This window comes from Elephas maximus, chromosome 25, assembly GCF_024166365.1.
Source record: "Elephas maximus indicus isolate mEleMax1 chromosome 25, mEleMax1 primary haplotype, whole genome shotgun sequence".
In the NCBI taxonomy this organism is placed as follows: Eukaryota; Metazoa; Chordata; class Mammalia; order Proboscidea; family Elephantidae; genus Elephas; species Elephas maximus.
In genome coordinates, this window is record NC_064843.1 from 48,440,006 (window position 1) to 48,455,632 (window position 15,627).

Consider the following 15,627-nt stretch of genomic DNA (forward strand, 5'->3'; position numbering starts at 1 on the left):
AGAGGAAATGGGAAATTTCTAGAAATACACTACTTACCTAAATACAAACTGTGACAGAAAATCTGAACAGGCCCATAACAAGAGAAGAGATTGAAGAGGTAATTTAAAAAAAAAAAACAAAAAACTCAACAACAACAACAAAAAATCTTGGCCTGAGACAGCTTCACTGGAAAATTCTACCAAACATTCAGAGAAGAGCTCAAACCAGTACTACTCAAACTATTTCAGAGCACAGAAAAGGAAGGAATACTCTTGAATTCATTCTATGAAGCCAGTATAACCCTGATACCAAAGCCAGGCAAAGACACCACAAAAAAAAGAAAATTACAGACCAATTTCTCACATGACTATCCAGGGAAAAAAAAACCCACTGCCGTCAAGTCGATTTTGACTCATGGCGACCCTATAGGACAGAGTAGAACTACCACATAGACTTTCCAAGGAGCGGCTGGTGGATTCAAACTGCTGACCTTTTGGTTAGCAGTCCAACTCTTAACCACTACACCACCAGGGCTCCCTCATGAATATAGATGCAAAAATTCTCAACAAAACTCTAGCCAATAGAATTCGGCATTACATCAACAAAATAATATACCACATCAAGTCGGATTTATACCAGGTATGCAAGGATGGTTCAATCTTAGAAAACCAATCAATGTAATCTACCACATCAATAGAATAAAAGAAAAGAACCACATGATCATCTCAATTGATGCAGAAAAGGCATTTAATAAAGTCCAACACGCATTTCTGATTAAAAAACTCTCAATAAAATAGCAATATAAGGGGAATTCCTCAACACAATAAGGGCATCTATACAAAACCATATAGGGTCGCTAGGAGTTGGAATTGACTAGACCACAATGGTTTTTTTTTTTTTTTGGTTTTATATAAAACCAACAGCCAAAATCATTCTCAATGGAGAGAGGCTGAAAGCATTCCCCCTGAGAACAGGAAAAAGACAATGATGCCCTTCAACACCACTCCTATTTAACACTGTGCTGGAAATCCTAGCTATACAATAAGGCAAGAAAAATAAATAAAGGGAATCCAAACTGGTAAGGAAGAAGTAAAACTATCCCTATTCATAGATGACACGATCCTGTACATAAAGAAATCCAAAGATTCCACAAGAAACTACTGGAACTAATAGAAAGATTCAGCAGAGTAGCAGGATACAAGATCAACATACAAAAATTAGTTGGACTCCTATATACCAACAAAGAGAACTTTGAAAAGGAAGTCAGGAAAACAACATCATTTATAATAGCCCCTAGAAAGATAAAACACCTAGGAATATATCTAATTAGGGACGAAAAGACCAATACAAAGAAAACTACAAAACACAACTGCAAGAAACTAAAAGATACCTACACAAATGGAAAAAAATACCACATTCATGGACAGGAAGACTCAACATTGTGAAAATGTCAATTCTACCCAAAATGACTACAGATATAATGCAATCCCGATCCAAATACCAACAGTATTCTTTAATGAGACAGAAAAAGTAATCACCAACTTTATATGATAAGGAAAGAAGCCCTGGATAAACAAAGCATTATTCAAGAAAAAGAACAAAGTAGGAGGCCTCCCACTAGACCTGATCTCAGAACCTATTATACAGCTAGGGTAGTCAAAACGGCCTGGTACTGGTACAAGGACAGACACCAATGGAACAGAATTGAGAACCCAGACGTAAATCCATCCACCTATGGTCAGCTGATCTTTGACGAAGGACTAAAGTCTGTTAAATGGGGAAAAGACAGTTGTTTTTTTTTTTTGTTGTTTTTTTTTTTTAACAAATCGGGCTGGTAAAACTGGATGCCCATCTGTAAAACAACAACAACAAAAAACAGGACCCATACCTCCATCATATACAAAAACTAACTCAAAATGAATCAAAGATGTAAATATAAAACCTAAAACAATAAAGATCATGGAAGAAGGGATAGGGACAACTCTGGGGGGCCTCATACATGGTATAAATATTATACAAACCATAACTAACAATGCACAAACACCAGAAGATGAACTAGATAACCAAGAGCACCTAAAAATTAGAGGCGTAAGCTCATCGAAGTGTTCACCAAGAGTGAAAACGGAACTTACAGACTGGGAAAAAAAATTTGGCTATGGCATATCCAATGAGGGTCTAATCTCTAAAATCTATAGAATACCTGAACACCTCAACAAAAAAAAGACAAATAATCCAATTAAAAAATGGGCAAAGGATACCAACAGACACTTCACAAAAGAAGACATTGAGGAGACTAAGAGACACATGAGAAAATCTTTAGCCATTAGAGAAATGCAAATCAAAACTACAGTTAGATACTATCTCACCCTAACTTTACTGGTACTAATAAAAAAAGAAAATAACAAATGTTGGAGACATTGTGGGAACACTGGAACTCTTATGCACTGCTGGTGGAAATGTAAAATGATACCACCATTATGGAAAACGATATGGTACCTTGTTAAAAAGCTAGAAATAGAAATACCATAGGATCCAGCAATCCCAGTCTTAGGAATATATCCTAGAGAAATAAAAGCTGTCACATGAATAGACTTATGCATACCCATGTTTACTGCAGCATTATTCACAACACCAAAAAGATGGAAACAACCTAAGTGTCTATCAACAGAAGAATGGATAGACAAATAATGGTACATATACACAATGGAAAAAAAAAATTTTTTTTTTTTTTTATACACAATGGAGGAAACCCTGGTGGCATAGTGGTTAAGTGCTACAGCTGCTAACCTAAAGGTCGGCAGTTCAAATCCACCAGGAGCTCCTTGGAAACTCTATGGGGCAGTTCTACTCTGTCCTATAGGGTTGCTATGAGTCAGAATCGACTCGATGGCAACGGGTTTTCTTCTTTTTTATACACAGTGGAATACTACACAACAACAAAGAACAATGATGAATCCAGGAGACATCTAATAACATGGATGAGTTTGGAGGGCATTATGCGGAGTGAAACAAGCAAATCACAAAAGGACAAATATTGTATGAGACCACTATTATAAAAACTCAAGACAAGTTTTACATACAGAGAAAAACAATCTTATTCTTATGAGGGAAGGGAGGGCTGAGAAGGGGCAATCGTTAACTACATAGTAGCCAAATGTTAACTCTGATGAAGAGAAAGACAGCACACGATACAGGGGAAGTTAGCACAATGTGACCAAGGCAAAGTCATAGAAGCTTCCTAGACACATCCAAACACCTTGAGGGACAGAGTTATTAGCGCTGAGGGCTGGGGACCAGGGTCTTGGGGACATCTAGGTCAACTGGCATAACGTAGTTCATAAAGAATATGTTCTACATCCTACTTTGGTGAGTAGCATTTGGGATCTTAAAAGCTTGTGTGCAGCCATTCAAGATACATCTATCGGTCCCATCTCTTCTGGAGCAAAAGAGACTGAAGAAAACCAAAGACACAAAGAAAATGTTAGTCCATAGGACTAATGGGCCACATGAACTACAGCCTCCACCAGCCTGAGCCCAGAAGACTTAGATGGTGCCTGGCTACCACCACAGACCACTCTGATTGGGATCACAATAGGGGTCTCTGAAAAAGCAGGAGAAAAATGTAGAACAAAATTCAAATTCATAAAAAAAGACCAGACTTACTTGTCTGACAGAGACGGGAGGAACCCCTGAGATTATGGCCCCCGGATACCCTGCTAACTCAGAACTGAAGCCACTTCTGAAGTCCACCTTGAAGCTGAAGATTAGACAGGCCTACAAAACAAACAATAACAAACGTGAGGAATGTGCTTCTCAGTTCAATCAAGTATAGAAGGCCAAATGGGCAACACCTGCCCCCAAACAAAGATAAGAAGGCAGGAAGGGATAGGAAACTGGATGAATAGACATGGGGAACCCAGGGTGGAAAGGGGAGAGTGCTGACACATTGAGGGGATTGCAACCTATATCACAAAATGATTTGTGTATAATTTTTTAAATGAGAAACTAACACTGTAAACTTTCACCTAAAGCACATAAATAATATAGGCAAATATTATGATAAAAAAAAGAACCATGAGCAATAAACATTTATTGCAATATGCCACTGAGGTTTTGTGGTTCACTGTTGGGCAGCATTATCATGCATTGCTATGCAGCATTATTGTGGCAGTAGATAACAGATACAGCACCATGCTGAGATGCTTGAAAATGAAAAGTTTTAACTAGATGGTCCCTAAAGTTCCATACAGCTTCAGCCTTCTGCAACTGGACCAGCACATGGTCAAAATCTTTTCTCTATCACCTTGGACATATCTGTCACAAATTACACTGCCAAGCACTACCACCAATCTGGCCTCCTGTTAAGCCTGATTATGTAAGTTCTACAGTATAGGGTCTCTATGAATCAGAATCAACTCAATAGCAATGGGTTTGGTTTCTGATTTACTGCTAGACAAGGAACCCTGGTAGCACAATTAGTTAAGTGCTCGGCTGCTACCTGAAAAGTTGACAGTTTGAATCTGCCAGCAGGTCTGTGGAAGAAAAGACCTAAATAACTGCTCCATAAAGATTACAGCCTAGGAAACCGTACAGGGCAGTTCTACTCTGCTTTATAGGGTTTTTTTTTTTTTTTTGGTTTATGAGTCAAAATCAACTCGACAGCACACAACATTGCTATACCATGGGGGCAGAGGTGGTTCGGTGGTAGAATACTCATCTTCCATGCGAGAGACACAGGTTCGATTCCCAGCTATCGCATTTCATCCCTGACCATTCGTCAGTGAAGCCTTGCAGGTTGCTATGATGCTAATAAACTAGTTTCAGCAAAGCTTCCAGACTAAGACAAATTAGGAAGAAAGGCCTGGAGATCTACTTCTGTAAACGAGCCCATGAAAATCCTATGGATCACAATAATCTGACTGGCAACCGATCATGGAAATGGAACAGTAGCAAGCAGCATTTTGTTCTTCTGTGCATGGAGTTGCTATGGCTAACTTGAGAGCAGCTAACAACAATTGCTAGACAATTATTTGTTTACAAGTTTTGCATACTGTACCTTTTAAATTGTCTGCAAAATTGAAGGACAGGAGTGGCAAATTTACGGCTCTATGAGGCCCCATGAGACTCCAGATTTGCTGACAGAAAATAAAGAAGGAAGTAAGAAAGGAAGGAAGGAAAAGAAGGAAGAAAAGAAGGGTGGGAGGGAGGAAGGAAGGAATGAAAGGAAATAATGACAAGACAGAGACTCTTAAAGAATTGTCCACACTCCTTTACATCACCCTTGAACCCACTGCTCTTTCTCTCACCCCAGCCAACCTCACTCAGTAACATTCCCCTTCAGGTCCCTAAGGGAATTTTGAGTATTTTTCTAGCAACGGTTTGGTGTTTTTCAGTTTATCATGGTTAGCAATAAGAGCTTTGGATTAAGAGCCTGGAAGGATGAGTTCTGACCCACACTGTTGATTAAGAATGATAGGCCTGTGGGCAAGTCACTTAACCTCTCTTAGCCTCAATTTTCTCATCTATAAATTGACGATTCATATGTTCCCTGACTACTTCAGAGGGTTATCCCAAGGAGAAAATGTGGTAACATCTATAAAATTGCTTTTAAAAACCCTAAGGAAATTTACAAAATGTCAGGCTCTATCACGAGGACAGTTGCTAAGGACAAAGGTCCTTTTTAAGGGAGTGATAGGGCCAGCAGAGAAGAAATCCTGCCTCTTTCCTTTTCTGAAACCAATACAGGCAGTTCCTGGGTTACGAATGAGATCAGTTCCTACGTGTGTCATTAAGTTGAATTCGTAGGTAAGCTGGAAGAGGTGCAGATGGTTCTTATTTAGCCTTACATTAGTGCAAGGAAAGTCTCCAAGCTTTGTCAATGATTTAAAAGCTGCACGTGCAGGAAGTGAAGACGGTGGTGATCAGTGGCATCACTAGTGGGGTGCAGCAGAAGGTGGGGGGGATGAGGTGGGGAGGTGGGGGACAGTGTTGGACTGCACCAGGTGACACTGTCAGAGGGGGTGACACCTAAATGATTGTTATAAAATTTTTGTGCAGTGTTTCAGCACAAACCTATTTTTTATAAAAATATTCCTGTAGTTGTAACAACAAAAACGTTTTTCATAAGCCCAGTTACAAATATCAATATACCTAACAAGGCTAAAACTCCATGTGAATTTACATTTTGAATCTTCTAATGCACTCTTGGGAACCCTGATGGCGTACTGGTTAAGAGCTACGGCTGCTAACCAAAAGGTCGGCAGTTCGAAACCACCAGGCGCTCCTTGGAAACCGTATGGGGCAGTTCTACTCTGTCCTATAGGATCGCTATGAGTCGGAATCGACTTGACGGCAACGGGTAACGCACTCTTGTCGGAGCTGTCATTATTACCCAATTACAATGACACTTCGAATAAAGTGGTTTCATTGGCACGCTACAAGTACGTGTTGTTGCTTTCGTTGCTGCCAGTGTTTTTACAGTCACTGAGTTTGTTGAATTTTCTGGTGTTGTAGCTACAATATTGTGGTAATTAGCATGGGGGGGTGACACCATGAGTTACAGCCACTGATTGTGATGAAGAATTTGTTTTGAGTAGAGGTTGGCTCAATTGTTTCAAAGTGAGGGCATATTTACATAACATTAAAGGGCAAGTATGAGTTGTCTGTAAGTCGGACATTTGTAACCTGTAACCAGTTGTCTATAAGTCAGACTTGCTGTACTTTGAAAAATGTCAGGTCAACATTAGAAATAGCTCCTCAGGGATCCTGCCCTTTTGTCCTTACTTTAAATCCCACCTGGAAAAGAATAAAGAGAGACATAAAGGGAGTTTGGAGGCCAGCAGTGGTCCTAAGATGAGCAGGTCTTCTTAAGACACAGAGCAAGAAGAGTGAAATAAAGCAATGTGTTATCCAACCCTCACTAGCCCTAGGGCATTCAGATGTCACACAGAGTTGACCTTCTTAGAAAAGATTCTAAAAGGGATGTCTGTCCCACACACCTACATGTTACTGGGAATCTGTTCACAGCAAGGAAACCAAAAGACAGATGGCATTTTCAATATCAGGTGCCAAGTATGCAGCGATTCCTCCATGCAAAAGCCAAGTGAAGGAGAATCATCTTACTTTTACTACAGTGCTCATAACAGAGGTTAACAGTAAAACTAAGGCAGATCTGGCCATAAATAAAAATAGGAATCCCATTATTCTACCCATCATTCTCCCATTCGTCAGATGAAAGTAGGTTTTAATTGTGTGCAATAAAGGCATCCAAATGTCCCATAAATAAATTACACACACTGCTGATCATTCTCCGGCTGAAGTCCCTGGGGCATCTTCAGTATTAGCAAATACACCAAATTCTGTTCAAACAGCAGACATTATGCCCAGCACTCTTGCTGTGCCATAGTTCTCTTTCATTTCTACCATTTCTCTTATACCCCTTTTGTAGAAAACACACACACACACACACACACACACACACACAGAGTCATTTTAGGACCTAAGAAAATGATTTTATTTTTTGGATTTATTTACGTATTTGGTCTTCTCTAAATGGTAAGGTTTCAAAAGTGCTATCAATATCTAGTTATAATCATAATGAACATTCTCTAAATCTGTCTAAAAACAAAATTCATGTGTAGAAGAAAGGAAATTAACAAAGGGTCTGTCACTTGCTCCCTCCCTCCTTGGGGATGTTCCAAGGAAGCACTGACCTTAACAAGACTAGGCCTCCTTGTAAACACTCTGTTGGGATTTACTAGCTGGAAGACAACACAGAAGTTCTTATCCAAGAATGGTTTTAGTAGGATCATCCTGGTCTGCCTTGATTGCTTCTTGTAATTGACCTGCAATTTATGGATTTATGGGGAGCAGATGGCTAGAGAATGGACATCAGTCAGGTTCCCTACCTGAGTGACTAATGAAGTATAGAACAGAGAAGCCCTAAGTCTAAGTGGCTTCACCTGAATTAACTTGTCTCACACTTTTAGGCAGTGCTTGTTGGTTGCTTCTAAACCAAAATGCATTCCACTGCAAAAAGACAGACTTTGGGAAGCTCCATCAGAAGGTCCCTGCAGAGACAGATGTTGGATTGCTGAGAATGGGCTTAAGTTTTGCTTGTGTCCATCACTGATTATGAGTAATGGTTGATGTTGGTTAAGACCCACGATATTTTGTGGTACAACAATAGACTAGATACAATATCTATTTTCAAAGAATAAATGACATTTGAAAAGGAAATATCTTAATTCCTTGAAGTCTACGGTAGCCTGAACCATAGTCCCACCAAAAGATACCGACTTCCTAATCCCTAAAAAAAATCCCTAGAACCTGTAAATGTTATCTTACATGACAAAGACTTTGCAGATACGATTAAATTAAGGATCTTAGGATGGGGGATCATCCTGGGTTTTCCAGATGGTCCTTGAACGCAATCACAAGTATCCTTAGAAGAGGATTGTTGTTGTTGTTGTGTGCCCAGACAGAGGAAATCACTCACAGAGAAGAAGGCAATGTAAAGATAGGAACAAGAGATATTTGAAGATGCTGGCCTTGAAGATTACAGTATGTAGCCACAAACCAAGCAATGCCAGAAGCCAACAGATGCTGCTAGAGACAAGGAAAGGATTCTCCCCCAGAGCCTCCAGAGGGAGCATGGCCCTGCCCATACCTTGATTGCAGGCCAGGTAAACTGATTTGGGGCTCCTGGACTCCAGAATTGAGAGACAGAGTTCTGTTGTTTTAAGCCACCAAGCTTGTGATAATTTGTCATGGCAGCCACAAGAAACAAAGTCAATGCCTTAAAACATTAGTTCATTGAAAAGAAACAAAGAATCCAAAAAAAAAAAAAAAAAATATGGCTTCTTCTAGAGCAAGTAACTTATGCCTAAGAGCTCACTCAGCTGGCAAAACTGGCCTATGCTCCTAATGTAAGAGCCAGACAATGTAACCTCACTAAAAAAAAAAAAAAAACCCACTGCCGTCGAGTTGATTCTGACTCATAGCGACCCTAAAGGACAGAGTAGAACTGCACCATAGAGTTTCCAAGGAGTACCTGGTGGATTCGAACTGCTGACCTCTTGGTTAGCAGCCGTAGCACTTAACCACTACGCCACCAGGGTTTCCAAGCTAACTCTAAGTAATGTTAATTATCTGACATTTGGGGTTATCCATTCTTTTCCTTCTTTTAATTTCAGAGATTAATTGAAAGCTGTGAGTACCAAGTTATTTCTTATTAAATTGCCATCATTTAGTCAAAGGCTTAAAATGGTCCATTTATCTTTTTATATGTCATTTTTTTGTTCTGAGTGACACTATATCAAAAGCAATTTGCAAGTTTAATGTATAAAGCACATTTCACATATCACATACTTGTTATAAGAAGATGAACTGTGACCTTGGTGACTCAGTTTCTTTGAGAGACACCTAGTCCCAAGAGAAGAAAACCATTTTTGAAAGCTGTTAAATTTAGCAAACAATATATGACCAATTTAATATCTGTAACTCAGCTTAGCTAATAGGTTACAAAATGATTAACCTAATTTATTAGCTTAGTTATGCAGTCTTCCAGGTTCTCTTTATTCCTTTCTCCCATTAATTTTAGACTCCTCTGCCAGTGCTTCCCTAAGTGTACTACGTACATGAAACACCTGGGGATCCCGTTGAAATGCAGGTTCTGGTTCAGTAGGTCTGGTATGAGGCCTGAGAATCTGTATTTTAACAAGCTTCCTGGTTATACAAATGCTGCTGGCTCACCGACCCCATTTTGTGTAATAAGGTCTTAAGTGAATGAAGAACAGAAGAGTGAATTAACTCTGCTGAAATCCTCAAAATCAGAAAAGAAAAATGAGAAAAGAAAAAAGAAGGGGTAAATGTCAATGTTAACCAAAAATAAAAGGAAACTGTGAATCTAGTTTAATAAAATATGTTGGTTTTTCCCTAGTTGTTGCCCCAGATTTTTTTTCCCTAGAAATCGGTGATAAAGATGGGCATCGATCAGAATTAAGTTGTTAAAAATGATTCAGAGTGAGCCTAGTATTAATAAAAAGTGTTTCCAAAAATATTTTGATATCTTGTGTAGAGAACAGGGCCTTCCTTTTCTGGTAGAGGTTTTCCAAAGACTGGGAAGTCTCTTCGATTTGGTGTTTACAGGAGGAACTTGTCCGGGTATGTCCCTTTTGGTTGATGAACCTAAGGTAGGCACAGCCTCTCCCTGCCCCCTCAAACACACATCTTGACCCCTGCACTTAAGGAGCCCTCTCTCCATGAAGGACACCTCTGTCATGGTAGTGCAAGTCTTGGGAATGCATCTTCTCCACATTACCTAAATCCTTACCCAGTTATGTGTTCAGAAATGGCACAGACACTTCTTGAGCTGAACCAGAGAAGAACCTTCAACAGTGCCAAATTTCTATTTTTGTTCTTTATATACTTTTCAAATTGACATATAACTTACTAAGGTAAAGCGTACAAATCTTAAGCGTAGAGCTCAAAGGATATGTAGATATCTGTACACCCCGAGTGACGACAACCCAGACCAAAATCTAGCGCAGCACTCTTCAAGAGAACTTTCTGCAATGATAAAAAAGTTCCATAACAAAATAGAATATAATTACGTGCTGTCCAATATGGTAGTCCTTAGCCACATGTACTTACTGAGAACTTCAAATGTGGCTAGTGTAACTCATGGATTAAAATTTTATTTATTTTTAGTTAATTTACACTTAATTGGAAACCCTGGTGGCGTGGTTAAGTGCTATGGCTGCTAACCAAAGGGTCTGCAGTTGGAATCCGCCAGGCGCTCCTTGGAAACGCTACGGGGCAGTTCTACTCTGTCCTATAGGGTCTTTATGAGTCGGAATCCACTCGACGGCACTGGGTTTGGTTTTGGTTTGGTTTACACTTAATTAGCCACAGTGGCTAGTGGATGCCATATTGGACAGTGCAGGTCTAGAGCATTCTCAGCAACTCAGAAGTTCCCTTGTGCCAATATCTTATAAGGATAACCTCTCTTGTGTCTTCCATTTTCACAGGTTAGTTTTTGGTTGCTGCTATTTTAAATTTACTGTGATCAACACTTATAACTTTTAGTTGGTGTCAAGTCAATTCTGACTCATGGTGACCCTGTGTATCTCACAGTAGAACGGCTCCACAGGGTTTTTCAAGGCTGTGACCTTTCGGAAGCAGATTCCCAGGCCTGTCTCCCGATGTGCCTCTGGATGGGTTCCAAAAGCCAACCTTTTGGCTAGTAATTGAGCTCTTAACCATTTGTACCACTCAGGGTCTCCAACATTTATAGCTTTTAGGTCTGTGCTTTATTTGGATAAATGATGAGTAAACAATTAGGAAACAATCCCTTTGTTGAGGATGAGAAAAGCTGTTTTACTTCATTTAAAAGAATCATTATGATTGTTATTATTACTATTACGATAGTAATAATAACATAATAATTATCATTATTATCTATATCTACAAATGCTCCTTAACTCTTCCTAAGACAAACGACTTTTAAAGCTCTATTGAGAGCTACCAACTCATACACACACACATAACATTGAGAAAAAAAATGAAAGCCTCCACTTATTCAATATTCATTTAAAATACTGTTGTTCTTGTTAGGTGTCGTCAAGTCAGTTCCAACCCATAGCAACCCTATGTACAACAGAACAAAAGGTTCTGTGCCATCCTCACAATTTTTGCTAAGTTTGAGCCCAATGTTGCCACCACTGTGTCAATCCATCTCGTTGAGGGTCTTCCTCTTTTTCGGTGACCCTCCACATACATAGAATTTTCTGATGGGTTATAACTTTTATTAAAAACACCCCTCAGCATTCACCGTATCTAGTATTCGAATGTATACAATTGTTTTTATCTTTTTTTACTTACCAGGTTGAAAAATCTTGATGACTGTGATTATCTTAGATGTTTCTGTAAACCTGACAAAATCGCGACAGTGTCTTACACATTGCAACTATTCAGGGTCCGTTTATGGAAAGAAGGTGAGAATAAATGGGCATTCTACAATTAAACTAAAATGAATTTAAATGTTTGTTTTGAAATGAATGTTAATGTGAGGTCATGTTTTGCTGTTCCATAGATCAATGTGATAGCCTATTATTTCCCGCCTTTTGCAATATTAATTATCCACTAAATTACAGCTGGAGTCCCTGAGTGGTGCAAATAGTTAACATGCTCGGCTGCTAATTGAAAGGCAGGAGGTTCAGGTTCACCCAGAGGCACCTTGGAAGTAAGGCCTGGAGATCTACTTCTGAAAAGTCAACCACTGAAAACCCTATAAAGCAGTTCCACGCTGACTCATGTAGGTTCTCCATGAGTCAGAATCCAACTGGACAGCAATTGGTTGTTTTTTTTTTTTGGTTTTTAAAATTGCTGCTATTAAAATAGCCAGCACACAAACTATCTGTTATGATCAGTGACAGGATAAGGAACCTGGAGAACCTGCACAAGAATGTAAATCAAGTCACCATTTCCTTCATTAAGAAAGTCTTATACAGGAGCAACACCAACTGGACTAAACAGTTTCTGAATGAGTTACATTCTGGCATAAGCTTCTTATCTCTTCCATTACTACACTTTTTCTTTATTTTTTTTGATAGCATGTGTTTTCAGTATTGGAATTCATGCCGTCTTAGTCATCTAGTGGTGCTTTAACAAAAATACCACAAGTGGATCGCTTTTACAAACAGAAGTTTATTCTGTTATAGTAATAGGCCAGAAGTCCAAATTCAGGGCGTCGGCTCCAGGGGAAGGCTTTCTCTGTTGGCTCTGGGGGAGGGTCCTTGTCATCAATCTTCCCCTGGACTAGGAGCTTCTCTGCATAGGAACCCCAGGTCCAAAGGACACGATCTGCTCCCGGCACTGCTTTCTTGGTGGTATGAGGTCCCCCTGATTCTCTGCTCACTTCTCTCTTTTATATCTCACAAGAGATTGATTTATGACACAACCTAATCTTGTAGATTGAGCCCTGCCTCATCAACATAACTGTAGTCTATCACACCTAATTAACATCATAGAGGTAGGATTTACAACCCATAGGAAAATCATATCAGATGACAAAATGGTAGACAATCACACAATACTGTGAATCATGGCCTAGCCAAATTGATACACACATTTTTGGAGGACACAATTCAATCCATGACACATGCTTACTAATTGAATATGTTTAAACTTTTGGTTGGTAATATGGATTTTGAGAAATATGATCTGGTAATACTAGTCACCAATGAGGGGAGTAGCACTGTGGTACCACCTATCTGTGGTATGACAGTATACCAACGAGAGCTAGACAAGTAATTTATTGTATGTGCCTTTCCATTAGGTTACACAGGGAACTCTGGTTTTCCAAATACGACACAGAAAAACCAAAGCAAACCCATCAGGGCTCCCTAACTATCATACAGGACGCCATAATTATGCTTGCAAGCTTTATCTCACAGAAATAAAGGAAAAAGAAAAAAGGCAACGGTTTATAAAATTAACATTCAGGAATCATCACCTAATAGAATGCTCAACCCACACAATAATAAGGCTCCAACTCCAGTCTGCTGAGCTTCATGCATTTCAAAAGGGACCTAACTTGGTGATAAATGCATTAGAACCAGAATAATGCCTTACTCTCAGGTCCAACCGACCAAAACCCTTTGCCGTTGAGTCAATTCTGACTCATAGCAACCCTATAGCATGGAGTAGAACTGCCCCAGAGGGTTTCCAAGGAGCGGCTTGTGGATTCGAACTGCCAATCTTTTGGTTAGCAGCTGAGCCCTTAAGTTACTATTGGGTTAGTGGTATGCCAGCCATTTTTATGCCTCTGAGGTCCAGAGTAACCAAAGGGTTACCTCACTGCTGACCAGTACCAGTTTGCAGACAGCACAGGTCTCCAGACCACATTTGGGTATGGTACCACTACCCTAGACTCTAAGCTCTTTGAGAGATGTATTTCATAAAGAGCAATTACCCAAGAAGCACCATTGAGCTCCGACTTCCTAGTGCTTTATAGTTCCTAGCATTTAGCAAGTATCTGACAAAATATTTTAAATAAACAAATGTTTGGTCAGCTACGAGTCACCGATCTTCAACTCTACAGCACATCAACCTTTATCAACTACTGCACAAACTTTCTACCAGAAAGGAAATTCCTCTCTTGGTGGCGGCAGCCAATGCTTGCCTCCCTTATCCTCCTAACACATACAATGAGTATGATCAGAATATCATTAAACAGACTAACTTTGTTCAATGAGACTCTGTTTTAAGAAAAAAGAAGTGACATATTTTTAAACACAAAGACTATGGCATAACATTGAACCAGGATGTTCTAGTTTTAAAATTATGGTTATGATTTTTTTTTTTTTTATTGATAAAAGATGAACGGGGAAATGAATGAGACAAAACTTTGAAATCCTCCCAAATAAATGTCTCAGTATTTGTGTGGCACTGAGCAACATAATAATATAAGACAGTATATATCTGATTAAATATAACTACCCATTACATGGTTAGCATTTTCTATTGGAGTGCGTTAGTCATGGTTTTTACATGTGAGGGACCAAAAGGGCCCCACTTTAATTAAAGCTGAAGGGAATTTATTGAAAGGATAACAGTAGCTCACAGTATTTCAGGGAAGCCTGAAGATCCAGAGAGGAACGAAGGAGGCTAAGCAGTACGTGGACCATGAGTAGGATTCCCCTCCAGCACCTGCCCAGTAAGGCCCACAAGTGCTGTCGCAGACCACCCCAACTTGCACTGCCACCACCATCAGCAATGGTCACTACAAGTTCCTACTGGCCCCATGGCCCTAAGTGCCACCACTTCTGCCATCAAATGGATTCTCTCCCTCTCCTCTTCTTTGCATTGTAGTCTTGGGTAGTTTTATCTGATTGTAGAGGCCCATGCTACATGCCTGTGGCCTAGAAGCAAATGAAGCTGGGAAATTGAGTGTCTAGCTTTTTTGGCTTCTACAAACTCTTAAAGGAAGGTGCCTCCCAGCTAGAAAAGGGATTGTAGGTATTTTCCCCTCCCCCCTATTTACAAATGTACAGTTGGATGTGTTTTCAAACTCTTCATGCTAAAAGACTATCTGAATCATTACCAAAGTATAGATAACAAATCATTACTAATGTATTGAGGACCTCTAAGTAAACAGGTCCTCTAGCATGTTCCAAACACCAGATGTCTCTTGTTCAAAATGTAGTTCTTACGGCTCATAACATTTTAGCATAAACATGTTTGGATGTTACCCTCCCAGGGAAAGGCTTTGCAATATTCAACTTCCTCCACCATTTCTCCCTCTCCCAATGTATTTCCCAAGGCCATCATCTAATTAACAATTACAAAGCTCCCTATAATACAACTGCCTATGAAACGGCTGGTTTCTTCATTAGCGAGTTTCTTTTTTTCCTCATCTCTTCAGATTAGCAGCTGATAAGAGGAAATCAAAAGCACCTGATACCCATTTTTCCATGATGGAGAGATTTCATTTCTCTCTGAAGCATGAATAAAATTCAATTTCAGAGAGCTCTCTTCTCCATTTGGAAAATGAGGTTTGAACACTGAGGCTTTTATCTGGTAAAGACCCCTTTCTGAAAATGTTTCCTTGCAGTATATTAATTAATATATTAATACATTTCTTT

General features: G+C 39.5%; 1 protein-coding gene across 3 annotated transcripts in view; it reads right to left on the reverse strand.

The window, feature by feature from the left end:
* Window positions 1-15,627, reverse strand: part of PAK5 (p21 (RAC1) activated kinase 5) — a 320,036-nt gene that overhangs the window by 201,652 nt on the left and 102,757 nt on the right. For 2 of the 3 annotated variants that reach the window (XM_049869542.1, XM_049869540.1), the window contains exon 2: window positions 3,644-3,754. The exons of the other annotated variant lie outside the window; for it this stretch is intronic. The gene's annotated coding sequence lies outside the window, so the exon portion shown is untranslated. The remainder of the gene's footprint in view (window positions 1-3,643; window positions 3,755-15,627) is intronic. 3 annotated transcript variants of the gene reach the window in all.